This window comes from Pelobates fuscus, chromosome 2, assembly GCF_036172605.1.
Source record: "Pelobates fuscus isolate aPelFus1 chromosome 2, aPelFus1.pri, whole genome shotgun sequence".
Taxonomy (NCBI): Eukaryota; Metazoa; Chordata; class Amphibia; order Anura; family Pelobatidae; genus Pelobates; species Pelobates fuscus.
The window spans coordinates 52,286,246-52,302,102 of record NC_086318.1 but is presented as its reverse complement, the minus strand read 5'-3'; positions in this window follow the sequence as shown (position 1 = coordinate 52,302,102).

Sequence of the window (15,857 nt, the reverse complement as noted above, 5' to 3'; positions counted from 1 at the left end):
CCGATGCATGCTGTCTGACTGTGCCACTAGCTCCTTGCGACGACCCCCCCCCTGCTTCCAACTCGTCTCCTCCTCCTCTCTGTCTCCCCATCTGAACTTTCGCCCTGTTCTTCTTCTTGCCGAGCGGGCACCCACGTGACATCCATGGACGCATCGTCATCATCAACCGCTTCGCTTGTATCTGACAACTCAGAAAAGGAAGCAGCAGCGGGTACAACATCATCATCATCACACCGTACCTCCATGTGTTTAATGCTGCCTGCCTGAGACATATCCCTGTTATCTACATCCTCTAGCAATAATGGTTGCGCATCACTCATTTCTTCAAACGGGTGTGTGAATAACTCCTCTGACATACCAAGTAAAGCGGCTGTGGTGCTAGTTTTGGTGGTGGCGGCAGGCGGGTGAGTGCTATCTTGAGAAGCTAAGCTGGAGGAGGATGGTGCGTCAAGGTTCCGAGCGGAGGCTGTACAAGATTGGGTGTCCTGTGTTAGCCAGTCAACTAAGTCCTCAGAACTTTTCAAGTTCAGGGTACGTGGCTTCTGAAAACTGGGCATTATTCTAGGGCAAAAGGGAATCACAGCACCACGACCACGACGGCCCCTGCGGGGTGGCCTGCCTCTGCCTGTCATTTTTTTGGGGATTAGTGGTACTATGCGTGCAAGCTACTGTGAGACCAGATATGATTGGCAATGTGCACTGGAACAGTTCTGCAGAGCACACGCTGAAGGAAGGACTGACAGAGCCACTTGAAGACAAGTAACTGCTATTCAATCTATAACAGTGAAAAACAAATTTTGGTTTTAAAAGCACGCTATAGAGACACCAGATATGATTGGCAATGTGCACTGGAACAGTTCTGCAGAGCACACACTGTAGGCCTGAGACACCCGCTTGAAGACAAGTAACTGCTATTCAATCTATAACAGTGAAAAACAAATTTTGGTTTTAAAAGCACGCTATAGAGACACCAGATATGATTGGCAATGTGCACTGGAACAGTTCTGCAGAGCACACACTGTAGGCCTGAGACACCCGCTTGAAGACAAGTAACTGCTATTCAATCTATAACAGTGAAAAACAAATTTTGGTTTTAAAAGCACGCTATAGAGACACCAGATATGATTGGCAATGTGCACTGGAACAGTTCTGCAGAGCACACGCTGAAGGAAGGACTGACAGAGCCGCTTGAAGACAAGTAACTGCTATTCAATCTATAACAGTGAAAAACAAATTTTGGTTTTAAAAGCACGCTATAGAGACACCAAATATGATTGGCAACTGTCAAAGCACGCTGGAACAGGTCTACAGAGCACACGCTGAAGTAGGCCTGACACCCAGACGCTTGCAGACAACTAACTGATCTTCTATTACAGTGAAAAAAAATTATTTCTTTAAAATCTAAAGCTTAAGCTATTGTTAAAACAGATATGAGTGGTGGCACTGACTGTGCAAATGGGCAAGGCATCCAACCTGACACAGAAGCTGGCAGGCAGGCAACTGCTCTTCTATTACAGTGAAAACAAATTATTTATTTTAAATGTAAAGCTTAACCAATTGTTAAAACAGATATGAGTGGTGGCACTGACTGTGCAAATGGGCAAGGCATCCAACCTGACACAGAAGCTGGCAGGCAGGCAACTGCTCTTCTATTACAGTGAAAACAAATTATTTATTTTAAATGTAAAGCTTAACCAATTGTTAAAACAGATATGAGTGGTGGCACTGGGCAAGTAGGCACAGTATCCAATGTGAACCTCACACAGAAGCTGGCAGGCAGGCAACTGCTCTTCTATTATAGTGGAAACAAAATTTTGGTTGTAAAAGCACGCTATAGAGACACCAGATATGAGTGGCAACTGTCAAAGTACGCTGGCAGGGTTGTGCAGGGCACACGCTGAAGGAAGGCCTGACAGAGCCGCTTGAAGGACACTGACTGTCTGCTATTAGCTTACACTGGAAACCTTTTTTCTTTGTAAAAGCACGCTAAAGAGACACCAGATATGATTGGCAACTGTCAAAGCACGCTGGCACAGGTCTGCAGAGCACACGCTGAAGTAGGCCTGACACCCAGACGCTTGCAGACAACTAACTGCTCTTCTATTACAGTGAAAAAAAAATATTTATTTTAAATGTAAAGCTTAACCAATTGTTAAAACAGATATGAGTGGTGGCACTGGGCAAGTAGGCACAGTATCCAATGTGAACCTCACACAGAAGCTGGCAGGCAGGCAGGCAACTGCTTTTCTATTACAGTGGAAACAAAATTTTGGTTGTAAAAGCACGCTATAGAGACACCAGATATGAGTGGCAACTGTCAAAGTACGCTGGCAGGGTTGTGCAGGGCACACGCTGAAGGAAGGCCTGACAGAGCCGCTTGAAGGACACTGACTGTCTGCTATTAGCTTACACTGGAAACCTTTTTTCTTTGTAAAAGCACGCTAAAGAGACACAAGATATGATTGCCAACTGTCAAAGCACGCTGGCACAGGTCTGCAGAGCACACGCTGAAGTAGGCCTGACACCCAGACGCTTGCAGACAACTAACTGCTCTTCTATTACAGTGAAAAAAAATATTTATTTTAAATGTAAAGCTTAACCAATTGTTAAAACAGATATGAGTGGTGGCACTGGGCAAGTAGGCACAGTATCCAATGTGAACCTCACACAGAAGCTGGCAGGCAGGCAACTGCTCTTCTATTAAAGTGGAAACAAAATTTTGGTTGTAAAAGCACGCTATAGAGACACCAGATATGAGTGGCAACTGTCAAAGTACGCTGGCAGGGTTGTGCAGGGCACACGCTGAAGGAAGGCCTGACAGAGCCGCTTGAAGGACACTGACTGTCTGCTATTAGCTTACACTGGAAACCTTTTTTCTTTGTAAAAGCACGCTAAAGAGACACCAGATATGATTGGCAACTGTCAAAGCACGCTGGCACAGGTCTGGAGATCACACGCTGAAGTAGGCCTGACACCCAGATGCTTGCAGACAACTAACTGCTCTTCTATTACAGTGAAAAAAATATATTTATTTTAAATCTAAAGCTTAACCAATTGTTAAAACAGATATGAGTGGTGGCACTGGGCAAGTGGGCACAGTATCCAATGTGAACCTCACACAGAAGCTGGCAGGCAGGCAACTGCTCTTCTATTACAGTGAAAAAAAATATTTATTTAAAATCTAAAGCTTAACCAATTGATAAAACAGATATGAGTGGTGGCACTGACTGTGCAAATGGGCAAGGCATCCAACCTCACACAGAAGCTGGCAGGCAGGCAACTGCTCTTCTATTACAGTGAAAAAAAATTATTTATTTTAAATCTAAAGCTTAACCAATTGTTAAAACAGATATGAGTGGTGGCACTGACTGTGCAAATGGGCAAGGCATCCAACCTGACACAGAAGCTGGCAGGCAGGCAACTGCTCTTCTATTACAGTGAAAACAAATTATTTATTTTAAATCTAAAGCTTAACCAATTGTTAAAACAGATATGAGTGGTGGCACTGGGCAAGTGGGCACAGTATCCAATGTGAACCTCACACAGAAGCTGGCAGGCAGGCAACTGCTCTTCTATTACAGTGAAAAAAAAATATTTATTTTAAATCTAAAGCTTAACCAATTGTTAAAACAGATATGAGTGGTGGCACTGGGCAAATAGGCACAGTATCCAATGTGAACCTCACACAGAAGCTGTCAGGCAGGCACCTGCAATTACATTACACAGGAAAAAAAAAAAAAAGCAGCCTGATGTTATAGCCCTAAAAAGGGCTTTTTGGGGTGCTGTCCTTACAGCAGAGATCAGATGAGTCCTTCAGGATTGTAGTGGACACTGAATACCCTAGCCTAGCTATCAATTTCCCTATCTAATCAGCAGCAGCTAAACTTTCCCTCCTCTCACTAAGCATGCATCTTCCGAATGAATCGAAAATGGATGCTGGGAGGGAGGTTGGAGGGTGTGGAAGGGAGGGAGTGCTGCTGATTGGCTGGAATGTGTCTGCTGACCGAGAGGCACAGGGTCAAAGTTTGCCCAATGATGACGAATAGGGGGTGGATCGAACTGCGCATGTGTCCGCTGCGAACGCGAACACGCTAATTTCGCCGGGAACTGTTCGCCGGCGGACAGTTCGGTACATCACTAGTTAACAATCATATTTGCATAGCCACATCAGCTGTTGCAATCAGAGCAAAGATACATCAATTAACATATTTGTGGCTTCAAGCACATTTTTTTTTAATGATAGGTATAAGCAGGAAAAGCAGTTGCGAAGATCCATGCATATCATATCATACAGTCTAACTTAAGATAAACTAGCGATAATGGTATGCGTTAAAATAGCGGGATGTAGTGTGGCCGGTCGTACACTCTGTGGTAGCTAGGTGTATCTAGTACCCATTTGGTCCCCACTTTATATCCTGACTAATAAGATAAAATAAAACGAACATAAGGAGGACGATGGGACATGTTGAGTGATATCTCAGAATCACACTTCCGTCTGGGAGGATGCTGCGCACCAGATAGGTACGGGTAGTGTGTAACTAGGCTACTTTGCATGGAGAGAAATAGCCACAGTGCTGTGTGTATTTACGCCTGGTTAGGGCAACAGTGTGTGGATGCCACTTTAAGTTGGTGTCAAGCGGGGGGAGGGGGGCGGCGTGAAAAACTGCAGTCTTTAGGCCACTCATTCATGGGTGTGTAGTGAATATATACCTGCAACTTGTGATGAGAATATTATGCAAGACTTTTAAATCAACGGAACATCTGGGGTAGCCCAGTGCATTACGGCATATTATTAGACATGCCTCAGGTAGTCTCTGCTATGGTCTGAGTGTCCTTAGGTCTGTGTGGGACGAAAGGGGTCACCCCACCTGGGTTCCAACGGTGAGTTGGCCTGCTTGTTCCCGTGGTCTCAGCAGAGTGTAAAGAGTCCTGAGGAAGTCCTAGGGTGAATAGCAGGGATGCCGCTTCTTGTAGGTCGCGGACCTCGTGTCTGTCGTCCCCGTGTAGTATCTGCAACGTTCGGGCCTGAAGCCAATTGTATCTCAGTCCTTTCTTCTGCAGGAGTGTAGTGATTGGCCTAAGTGACCTCCGCCAGGCCAGTGTGCCCCCAGTGAGGTCTGTAAAGAAGGTTAACTCCATTGATTCGAATTTGTAAGGCGAACAGTCCCTGGTCGCTACTGTCACTGCTGCTTTGTCAGGATGTTGTTGAAACCTTAAGATGAGATCCCAGAGTGCCGAGCTCTGTGCTTTAGCTGGTTTCGGGGCTCGGAATAAGCCGTCCAGGTGGACATTCTTGGGTTGTCTTGGAGTCAACAGGGCCACTAAGAGGTGTCTCAGGACAGGTGGCATCTCTGCTGTTGGGATGTTCTCCGGGATCTTTAGATTATTAGCCCGGCGTGCATCCTCCAAGACCGCAAAGCGGTGTTTGTGCACCTAATTTTGTCGCTGGAGCTCTTGGACCGCTTGCTGTAGTGTTGTGAGTTGGTCCGTGCAGGCACTGGATGCAGACTCTAAAGCTCCTATTCGACCCGTCAGGCCGTGGATGTCGGCCTGGAGTGTTGCGACATCTGTCTAAAGAGTCTTCTGTAGGTCCACGAGAAGCGATTTCAGGACTGCGGTAGTCACAGGTGAGTTATCCGTTTTCTGGGCGACTGGTGTCAATCTCCGTGCCAGAGATAAGTCGGCCTCTTCCCCCTCTGAGGAGAAGTTGTCTGATTACTCGGAGTAAGTTTCAGGATAGTCGACCATTTTGGGCCCAGTAGCCTTGCGTGTTTGTCGCAGAAGGTCTGTAATGTTTGGATTTGCCTCGGTTTGTTCGGTCTCAGTTTTGCGTTCCATGTTGTCCGCCAGTCGCCATCTGCACCAGGTATGACCCTAAATATCAGGTTGGTCGGTCCAATTTGGTAGTTTTGGGCCCAAGATTGCAGGAGCTCATGTGCCATGTGTCTGTTTAGTTCAGTTGCTAAACTCCGCCCCCCTGTTATTCTATTTTTTAACCACAATTATTTTTCAAGTTTTATACATTTTGTCATTGTTAATTCATTCTGGAATAGTACATTTGTCTTTTTTTTTATGTCAGCCTTTATAATTGTGTTCTGCTGATTTTAGAGACAGTACACAAACTAATCAATTGTTTCTGTGAGTTCCTATAGTACCAAAGCTGTCTCTGATTATTGTTACATGTAAACAAATAATGTTGTGTGTACCCATATTGCCTTCATGTTTAGTGAGTTGGAAGGGTGTTTTTATTGTATTTAACTAAATTTGTCCAACCCAGTCAAAATATTTAAAATAATAGATAGTCTGCTGTCAAAATCTGGACATGCTCCGAGCTACACTATCTCTGTTCTAATTGCCGTTATGGTGAAATAGAATACATGTGTTTCAGTTGTAAACCATCATAATGTGATCTAGACACTATGAGGAATGGTGTTTCTGCATCCCAGTGAGACTATTCCATTATATAAATGTCACATGATGTCATAGTCACTGCTATTCACCTTTATTGGGAAACATTCCCTGCAGCTACAAATGCCTGGTGCCGTTATCATAAGGATTATCTAACAGCAATGTGAACTGAATTGTACTTACAGTTATTGTAGATGATGGATGCCTTGATAATATGCTTAACATCTGCAGGTTTATCGTTCTCTTTTTCTTTTTAGTGAATTCATAGTCCATTTTATTATGAAAATATTTCACTAATACTTGTATCTATGGCTGTGTTGAACTTTAAAGGGACACCCCACTGCATACAGACAAAAAAAAAAAAATATTTTTTTTTTTTACCAGAGGTATATCTAAAATAACCTTTGCAAGCCATCCCTTTCTAACCCTGCCCGGACTTTCTGTTTCTGTCCAATCACAGACATCCAAATGCAACACAATGAAAAGTCTTTACAAGGCTGGTGCTCCGGCAATAGCTGCCTATTGAGTTTAGCTTCACTGGGCTAACCAACCCAGGAAGTAACAGGACAGGTTTTTTCATTGACAGACAGGGAAGTGTAATAAGGTTAATTTATAAAAGTGGCAATTTCTATTGAAATTTGCACTTTTTGTAAAACAAAACAGTGGATACATTATTCATACAGTGTCCCTATAGTAAATTTGATAATTACATTAAAAGGATGCTCATTATTGAAACCATGCCAGTAAATAGACATTGTATTTTATCATTTTAGAAAGACTGGTGGTCAGTATAATTTGGGTAAATCTCAATGTTTATAAATAATATAATATGTTTCTAAAGAATAAAAAAAGCTTCTACAAACCATATTTCCTCTTAATATTTATTGAACAGATAAAATAGGCTGTTTTTGTAGAAACCTGAGAAAGAAATTGTTTCTGTTTGTTCTTTTGCTATTGGCATGTGCGATAAAATATACATTAGTAGCTTTATATTTTATAAGATGACAATGTATTTTATATAACTTGTTTTTTTTCTATTCAAATTGCTTCTTTTATTGTATAAGGTATTCGTTTGAAAGCTCAATAAAATAAATGTACAAAAAAAAAACATAGACATAGAGAAAATTTGAAATGCACGTCCCATGTGTCAGCAGTTTGGATCCTGCCTGAAGATGTGATCTCTATAGATTCAACGGGTTTCTGTAATAATTCTCACCCTGTCAGTGGTCCGATACAATTCCACCTTTATTTTATCTGAAACACTAATCTTATATAAGTCATGTATTGTGCCCATTGCAATCTTACCCCTTGTTTGCCACATTGGAGCCTGAATTCCAGTGATGAAAATAAACATAATGAAAGACGTATAAATTAAACATTTATGAAACATTACATTTGTGAAAATTAAAGAACTGTCATGTTTCCATTTTTTTATGTTTAATAATGCAGTCATTCTACTAAGCAGTATTGATTGAAAGGGATTTGACAAATAACTGGTATGTATATATAATCAATTTACCGCTTCCTGTGTGCATAGAATAATATGTTCAACCACTACAGTAATTCTGTGCTGTTCACGGTTACTTAGAACTTAATTTTATCAAAATGTTTTAGTTTATGTTTTTTATCCTTTACACAAATAATGGGATGCTAAAGATATAGGTATAGTATATTATGCCTAATCTGGTACCTTATTCATATTGGTTCTAATCGGTTATGACACAATAGCTTATCAGTAGATTTGTGCACATCATTAAATAAAAATTCAGTGGAATCACACCTGCCTGAAAATTGTTTATAAGAAAGTCAAATATGGTCATATCGCAGTTCAGTTTGGTCTAAAATCATTAACGGAAAAGGATTCCGGATATAGAATCAGGTGATCCAAAAGGGTGTGAGAATTGTATAATCAGTGTACTGCAAAATATATTCAGATTTCTGAATCTTGAATCAAAACGAACAAGAGCGCCCACTTGTTCATTTTGTTAGGTTTTTGAAATGGTTACGATTCAGCTCGGATTTTAGGAACTTGAACGATCACCCAATCAGCACAAACTTGGGCAAATTGAAGTTTGTAACTAAAGGAATCTCCAAGTCTACTTTTAAGAACACATGCAATTTTTGTGATATACAGTAAGTGTAACAAAAAATAAAAATAGATTAATTGCTTTTGGATGCCTATAAACATTTGTAATTTAGTATTTTTGAGAAATACAAATTTTGCAAAAACACCATAATCTACAAAATATTTCTTGAATGAGATCACACATACCTATCAACACACAGGTGTCTCATAAGTATAATGAATACAATCTGATTTTTTTTAAGTAGCCTTAAAGATCTGAAATTGTTGGTTTATTCACTAAAGTACAGATTGTAGTAAATATTTTGCAATATTTAGGTTAAAGTAGCTGATCTTGGAAATTTCCCAGCTCAACTATAGTCATTGTTTGACTATTTTAGCCTAAATTGTACCTTTCATATTTCAATTCATCACAATTAGGACACGAGTAAATAACCATATATATATATATATAAAGCAAGAAGGAAAGAGATGCACTCTCAGGTCTTTATAGAAAAAAACTTGATATTATTTAATAACAGGTAACATACATCTGATCGACGTTTCGACCTCTTCAGGTCTTCCTCAAGATCATATATATATATATTGTAGTGGAGCTCCAATACTCCAGGTGAGTCTCTCCTGGAGAGAGCTAAAGTCCTCTCAGGCTGAAAGAAATGCTGCTGTAGATGACACTTTGTGAAGGAGAGAACAACCACTTTTATTGGAAACAGCACATCTATTTATACTCCAACAGTCTCATTTACATACAACAGGGTTACAGTGGGACACAAAGCTCCCTCCGTAACTCCGTAACTGCCTCCCAAACAGCACAGTGAGCCCAAGCCAGCTAATAACAGTATGTAATTGGGATGGTAACCATTTACAGTGAATATCTCAAGTCAACCAATAACAGTATGTACTTGGGATAGCAACCAATCACACTACAAAGCTTACAACCTGTGTGAATAGAGCTCTGAAATTACAGACAATAACAAGGACTGATGACCACATAGAAGACCTAAAGGAGTGGCAGGGCACTGATCGAACTGACCTGGAAGTGTCCCTGGAACAATGGGACAATGCCTTACTGGGAAAACAATAAGATGGGAAATGGGGGGAGGGGGAAAGGCACATACAACCTGGACAATCAATACATTCAATTTAATACATAGGACCAAATTATATAAGGAAACATATTGGCACACATAACAACACAACACAACATAAAAGAGCAGACCATGGGGCTCTGGACCTTGTGAATTTGCAGGTTCTTCCACATATATCTTTGGTGCTATTTTCTTAAGAGTTAACTCAATTTGATTTTCATTCTTTTTTTTGCCAAAACAATTAAACTGGAAAAAGCCAGCTGTGTTTTAAATCAGATACTGTATTTGATTATATGATTTGATTCTATTAGACAAATAGTAGACAGGGTAATCTACCACTCTGCTCTTGTCAACTGGACAGTTTGCTGTCCCACAAGTGCTAGGGTACAGGGGATGGGGATGACCAAGCTGTTGTGGTCCATATTTATATTAATGTGAATTCAAGTTAGAGGAAGATAGAGGGCCCTAAAGAATGAGTTTAGGGAATTAGGAAGCAAACTTAAGAAAAGGACCTTCAAGGTGGTAGTTTCTTAGGAAAATGTGCCATACGATACAGTGGAAAGACAGCAGGAGATTAGGGAGGTCAATGCATGGCTGAAGTATTGGCATATGAAGGAGGGCTTTAGGTTTCTTGAGCACTGGAGTGATTTTGTGCTTGGCTGCAGTCTTTATAGCTGTGATGGATTGCAATAGAATGGAAGAGGGTCTTTGTGCTGGAGGAGAGGATGGCTAAAAGGCTGAAGGAGGCTTTAAACGAAGAGTAGGGGGAGGGACACAAAAGGATAAAATGTGGTAGATTTTATAGGAATGTGATCTAATTTAGCTGTAGTCCAGGATGGTGGAGATGGGGGAATGGTAAGATTAGCAGACAGAGAAGAAAGTATGAAATACATGTTCAATAAAGTTCAAGAACCATGGTAAAATGTAAATGTTCACTTGCTTACAAGTTAATGCTTGTGTAAGAAAATGGGGGAGCTTGAGATATTGCCATACAAGGAGCAGGATGACATGCTTGATTTGGTTTAAGTATATATACATTTTTAGGGAGGATAGAAAAAATTGAAAAAGGATTGTGGTGTGTTTTTATATTAAGCCTGATTTAAAGCCAAGTGTTAAAGAAATTGTATGTGATGATACAGGTGAAGATGTGCCTTATGGGTATAAATATGCATAGGAGGAAACAGTGTACATGCATTAAATGGACACTATAGTCAACAGAACAACTACAGCTTATTGTATTTGTTCTGGTGAGTAGAATCAGTCCCTTCAGGCGTTTTTGCAGTAAACACTTTTTTCAGAGAAAATGCAGTGTTTACATTACAGCTTAGAGATACCTCCACTGGCCACTCCTCAGATGGCTATTAGCGTTGCTTCCTGACATTCAGTGTCTCCACCCTCTGCATGAAGACACTGAACTTTTTCCATAGAGATGCAGTGATCTGGGCAGGTAAGCGGATGAAATCCAATACAAATTAATGCAAAGTTATGCATTTTGGAATAACAAACCCGCAAGTCACTTATAGATTAAATGGGTTTGAATAAGGGATAACATTAAATGGAAAGGACGTGGGAACAATTATAGATAACAAACTTGGCAACACTATGCAATGCCGGTCTGATGTTGCAAAAGCCATTAATGTGCTTCCTTCTATAAAAAAAGGTTTTGAATAATTTGATCAATATATAATTTTGCCTCTTCATGAAACTATGATAACATCCCCACCTTGAATATGCTGCACAATATTGGGCACCAGTTTTAAAGAAGGATATTGCAGTACTAGAAAAAGTGCAGAGGCAGGCTACAAAAGGAATGCAAGGAATTGAAAACAGTAGCTTTTCTTACCAAAAAAAAATAAAATAAAAAAAGGCACTTCAGAGGGAATATGATCACAAAATATAAATACATACAGGGTCAGCACAAAAGGCTATGTGCTAACCTGTTCTTTGGCGGGAACATACAATAGACAAGAGGTCAGACATTGAGACTGGAAGGCAGACAAAAGGGTTCTTTACAGTAAGTACAATTACAATTTGAAATTTTCTGCCTGAATAACTTGTCTTATAAGATTCTATAAATATATATATAAAAAAGAAGTGTGTAAGTTTTGCAAAAACTAAATATTCAAGGATATAATTGATATGTATGTAAACAGGTTGTTGATCCAAGTAGAAATCGGATTGTCCTTGTGGAGTCAAGAATATTTTTTTTTCCTTTATGGTGACATAATTGAAAATGACTACAGTTGAACTTTTTGCCTTCTTTTGGATCAACAGCATAAAGGAATACGTTTTAAGGCTCAACTTGATAGACTTTAGTCTTTTTTCAACCTAGACTACTATGTAACTATCTTATCTTTGAATTAATGAAAATTTACACTTTAGCGAATAATTCTGTACGTGTGTATTTTGTATAAACTGAACATTTTAGCAGTAGTCACAAGTATCCTAAAAAATATTTATATTGCATAAGTAATGCAGCTAGCATATTTATCTCCCATGTTCAAGGTAGCTTTAGATTTGACCAAAATTACATGATTTTAAAAACCACACAAAAAAAAAAAAAACATTTCTCATTTGTAATATATAATTTTAAATAGGTTTGAGATCTTTAATATTGTGGATGGGGATTTATCAAAGTTATTTTCTAAAAAGTAGTCCATAGTGCTAAAAGGGGAGTGATTACCATGGAGACCAAGGGAACCAGCAGGCACATTCCATTGGTGACTCCACCTTTTGCAGAGTTTGGTACCGCTTCTCAGAAGAGATCACTTTTACGAGTCTGCCCCAGTGCATTTTGTTCGGGAGCTGATAATATTAACGTATTCAGTATTCTTCCAAGTTTTATTCAATTATAACAATGTCCATTTTCACATTACTCAAGATTTTTAACTAAACTCAATTTTCTCAAATTATCGGCAAAACTGAGGCTGAAATAGCCAAGCTGAGTATTTTTTTTTTAGATCTGCTATTCTTTACCTCTCTTTAGTCGTTTATTAATTTGTGAAAATTCTGAGTTTAGTTAATAACTCTGGCAGTATTGGTTTTTTTTTTCCTCCCCTTTACATTGTTCCTAGGAGAAGTAACAATTCTTCTATTCACTACATTCATATGAATACATGCTCCTTCTAAAGCCTTTTATGCACCTGCCACAAGTTTGTTGGATAACTAATTCAGGTATGTGTGTGGGAATGGCATTTCTGTTCATTTTAATGGGCAGAACGTGATTTACAGTTGATTTGAGACTGCACAGCACTGTACATGATGCATACCAGCATTATATTCAATGAGCATTGCACTTACCGAGGCATATCATGTCAAGATGTTTTTTGTTTTTTTTTAATTACACAGTGCTGAGTTTTCTACTGACACACAGTCCCAAAATAAATGCAATGCATTAGTCAGCACTAATGTATAAATGTATAACATATGATGCTATTAAACGTTTAACACAGCCCCTTGAATCTAATGTTCTGAAACACTGGTAGAACAGTATGTGCTGGGGGGAATTTTCTAATGAGAACATTCTTAACCCAACCAAAATACCCATATGTCTCAGCTAGAAACTACGGCATGGCAATAGGTGTTTACAAAAAGGAACACAATATGTGAAAACATGATACAAAGTAACTGTGACTCAATTACAAGTAGACCGTGTAGGTCGAAACGTTGCGATGGAGTGGGTTCAATAAAATTGCCTGATTTGTACCTTGGAGTGCCTCGACTTTCCTTCTATTTTGTTATTCAGCATTTTGGTCTCTGGTACTGAGACTGTCTGAGTTGCACCCAGCTACATACTGCATAAAGGGATAGAGTGCAGTTCCACACCCTACCATAACTACTTCTCAATTACAAGTAGGGCTAGATGAAAGTCACTTTTGTAAGACAAAAGGAGTGGAGGGATATACTCAGGGCTTGTGCTAACACGTTGATACAATGATAGGTGCATGTATGACGGCATGTGCCAGGGGAGCTTTGTGTAAATGTTGTGCATAGACCTAGTGTACTTAACATAGTGCAAGTACATCTATCGATGTGCTTATCCTACACTTACAGGGACAGTTATCGTCTCTATAAATACTAGTATATAGTATAGTGGTCTTGATGATAGACATATGAATAAAAATACACTGAAGCGAAAACAAGCTCATTCACTTAAGTGAGAATTTTAAAGTGAATTCAAAGTGAATGTAAAATGTAAGGTCAAAATAAACAAAGTGTAATAATTCTCTACGTCGGCTATGCTTTCAGTTAGGCTGCAATGACCTCACATTTGGAATTCACTTTGAATTCTCACGTTAATGAATAACCCTGAGAGAGATGGGAGAGGAAGAGAATCACTGGCAGAAGGAGATGCAGAGATTAAAGAGATGGTAAAAAGAGACTGTAGAGAGATGTGGAATACACAAAGGGACAGCAAACTATATTGCTTGCCTGGGGCAATAAAAATACATGCACACTGGTCTTGTATGTACTATAGAACAATTAATAAATATAGGTAAATGCTAGATTATCCTGTGATTGTGTACTAGCTATTCATCCTATATTCCAATTAAATGTAAAGCAATTTTATTAAATGAAAAGAGCTTTGTACCAAAACGCTTAACCAATGGCCGACCAAACTGCATATCTGTTGCTATATTACAGAAAAGGCAAGTCAATTTTAAAATAATTATTTTTTACATAGCATGTTTTGGGCAGCACTGACTGAGCTAGGAGCAGGACGAATGAGATCGGAGCTCCTCCATCAGAAGTCTAATTTTGAAAAGTATTTACTTTCTTTGACACTCTTACATGGCTTGACATCAGAATAGGTGGAAAATCCAAGAAATCTGCAAAGATCACCCTTTAAGCATTAGGCCGCTGTCTGAGCATCTCAAAATGGTTCTGGCAGGGCCTTCTTTCTCTTCTTTTGGAAGACAGTCTACAAAACAAAGTAGAGAGTCACTCACCTTATTCCTACCCCTACCAAGCATGAGAATCTGATGACGATGCTGCACCCTCTACCAAAAATGAGAATCTGATGACAATACTACACCCTCTACCAAGCATGAGAATCTGATGTTGATGCTGCAACTTCTACCAAGCCTGAAAATCTAATAACGATGCTACACCCTCTACCAAGCATGAGAATCAGATGACAATGCTGCACCCTCTACCAAGCATGAGAATCCGATGACAATGCTGCACCCTCTACCAAGCCTGAAAATCTAATAACGATGCTACACCCTCTACCAAGCATGAGAATCCGATGACAATGCTGCACCCTCTACCAAGCATGAGAATCTAATAACGATGCTACACCCTCTACCAAGCATGAGAATCCGATGACAATGCTGCACCCTCTGCCAAGCATGAGAATCTAATAACGATGCTGCACCCTCTAACAAGCATGAGAATCCGATGACAATGCTGCACCCTCTACCAAGCATGAGAATCTGATGTTATTCCATTCCAAGAGATTAAGGCCTTGGGAGAAGGCATCCGCCTTCCTAGGTATACCTTAGAGGGACCGGCCTAAAAACCTGAGGGCCTATGTAAAGGCTTTTCTGTGATCCTGTGGTACTTCATGTAATAGTAATTAGGTGAAATGAGAATACCACATTAGGAGAGCGGTTTTAGCCCTGATAGATGCCTCTTGAGATGTGATAGCTCAGATGGCAAAAGTGGGCGACAAAGCGGCAATCCTGTGGTGGACGCGCACCTCACATGCAGTAAAGTATAACAATCTGGCATTCCTTCTTTTTAGAGACTTTCCATGTCAAATGCTTTGTTGATGCAGGGACTCTCCTCTAATTACCTCAGTGTTAAGTTACATAGTTACATAGCTGAAAAGAGACTTGCGTCCATCAAGTTCAGCCTTCCTATCATATGTTTTCCTGTTGATCCAAAAGAAGGCAAAAAAGCTAGTCTGATGCGCTTCCAATTTTGCAACAAACTAGGAAAAAATTCCTTCTTGAACCCAAAATAGCAGTCAGATGTCTCCTTGGATCAAGCAGCTATTACCCCACTAATTAGAAATTATATCCCTGTATGTTATGCTTTTGCAAGTATTTATCCAATTGCAGTTTAAACATCTATAATGACTCTGACAAAACCACCTCTTCAGGCAGAGAATTCCATATCCTTATTGTTCTTACTGTAAAAAAAACATTTCTTTGCCTTAGATGAAATCTCCTTTCTTCCAGCCTAAATGTGTGACCTTGTGTCCTATGTATAGCCCTGTTTATGAATAGATTTCCAGATAAAGGTTTGTACTGGCCCTGAATATATTTGTATAA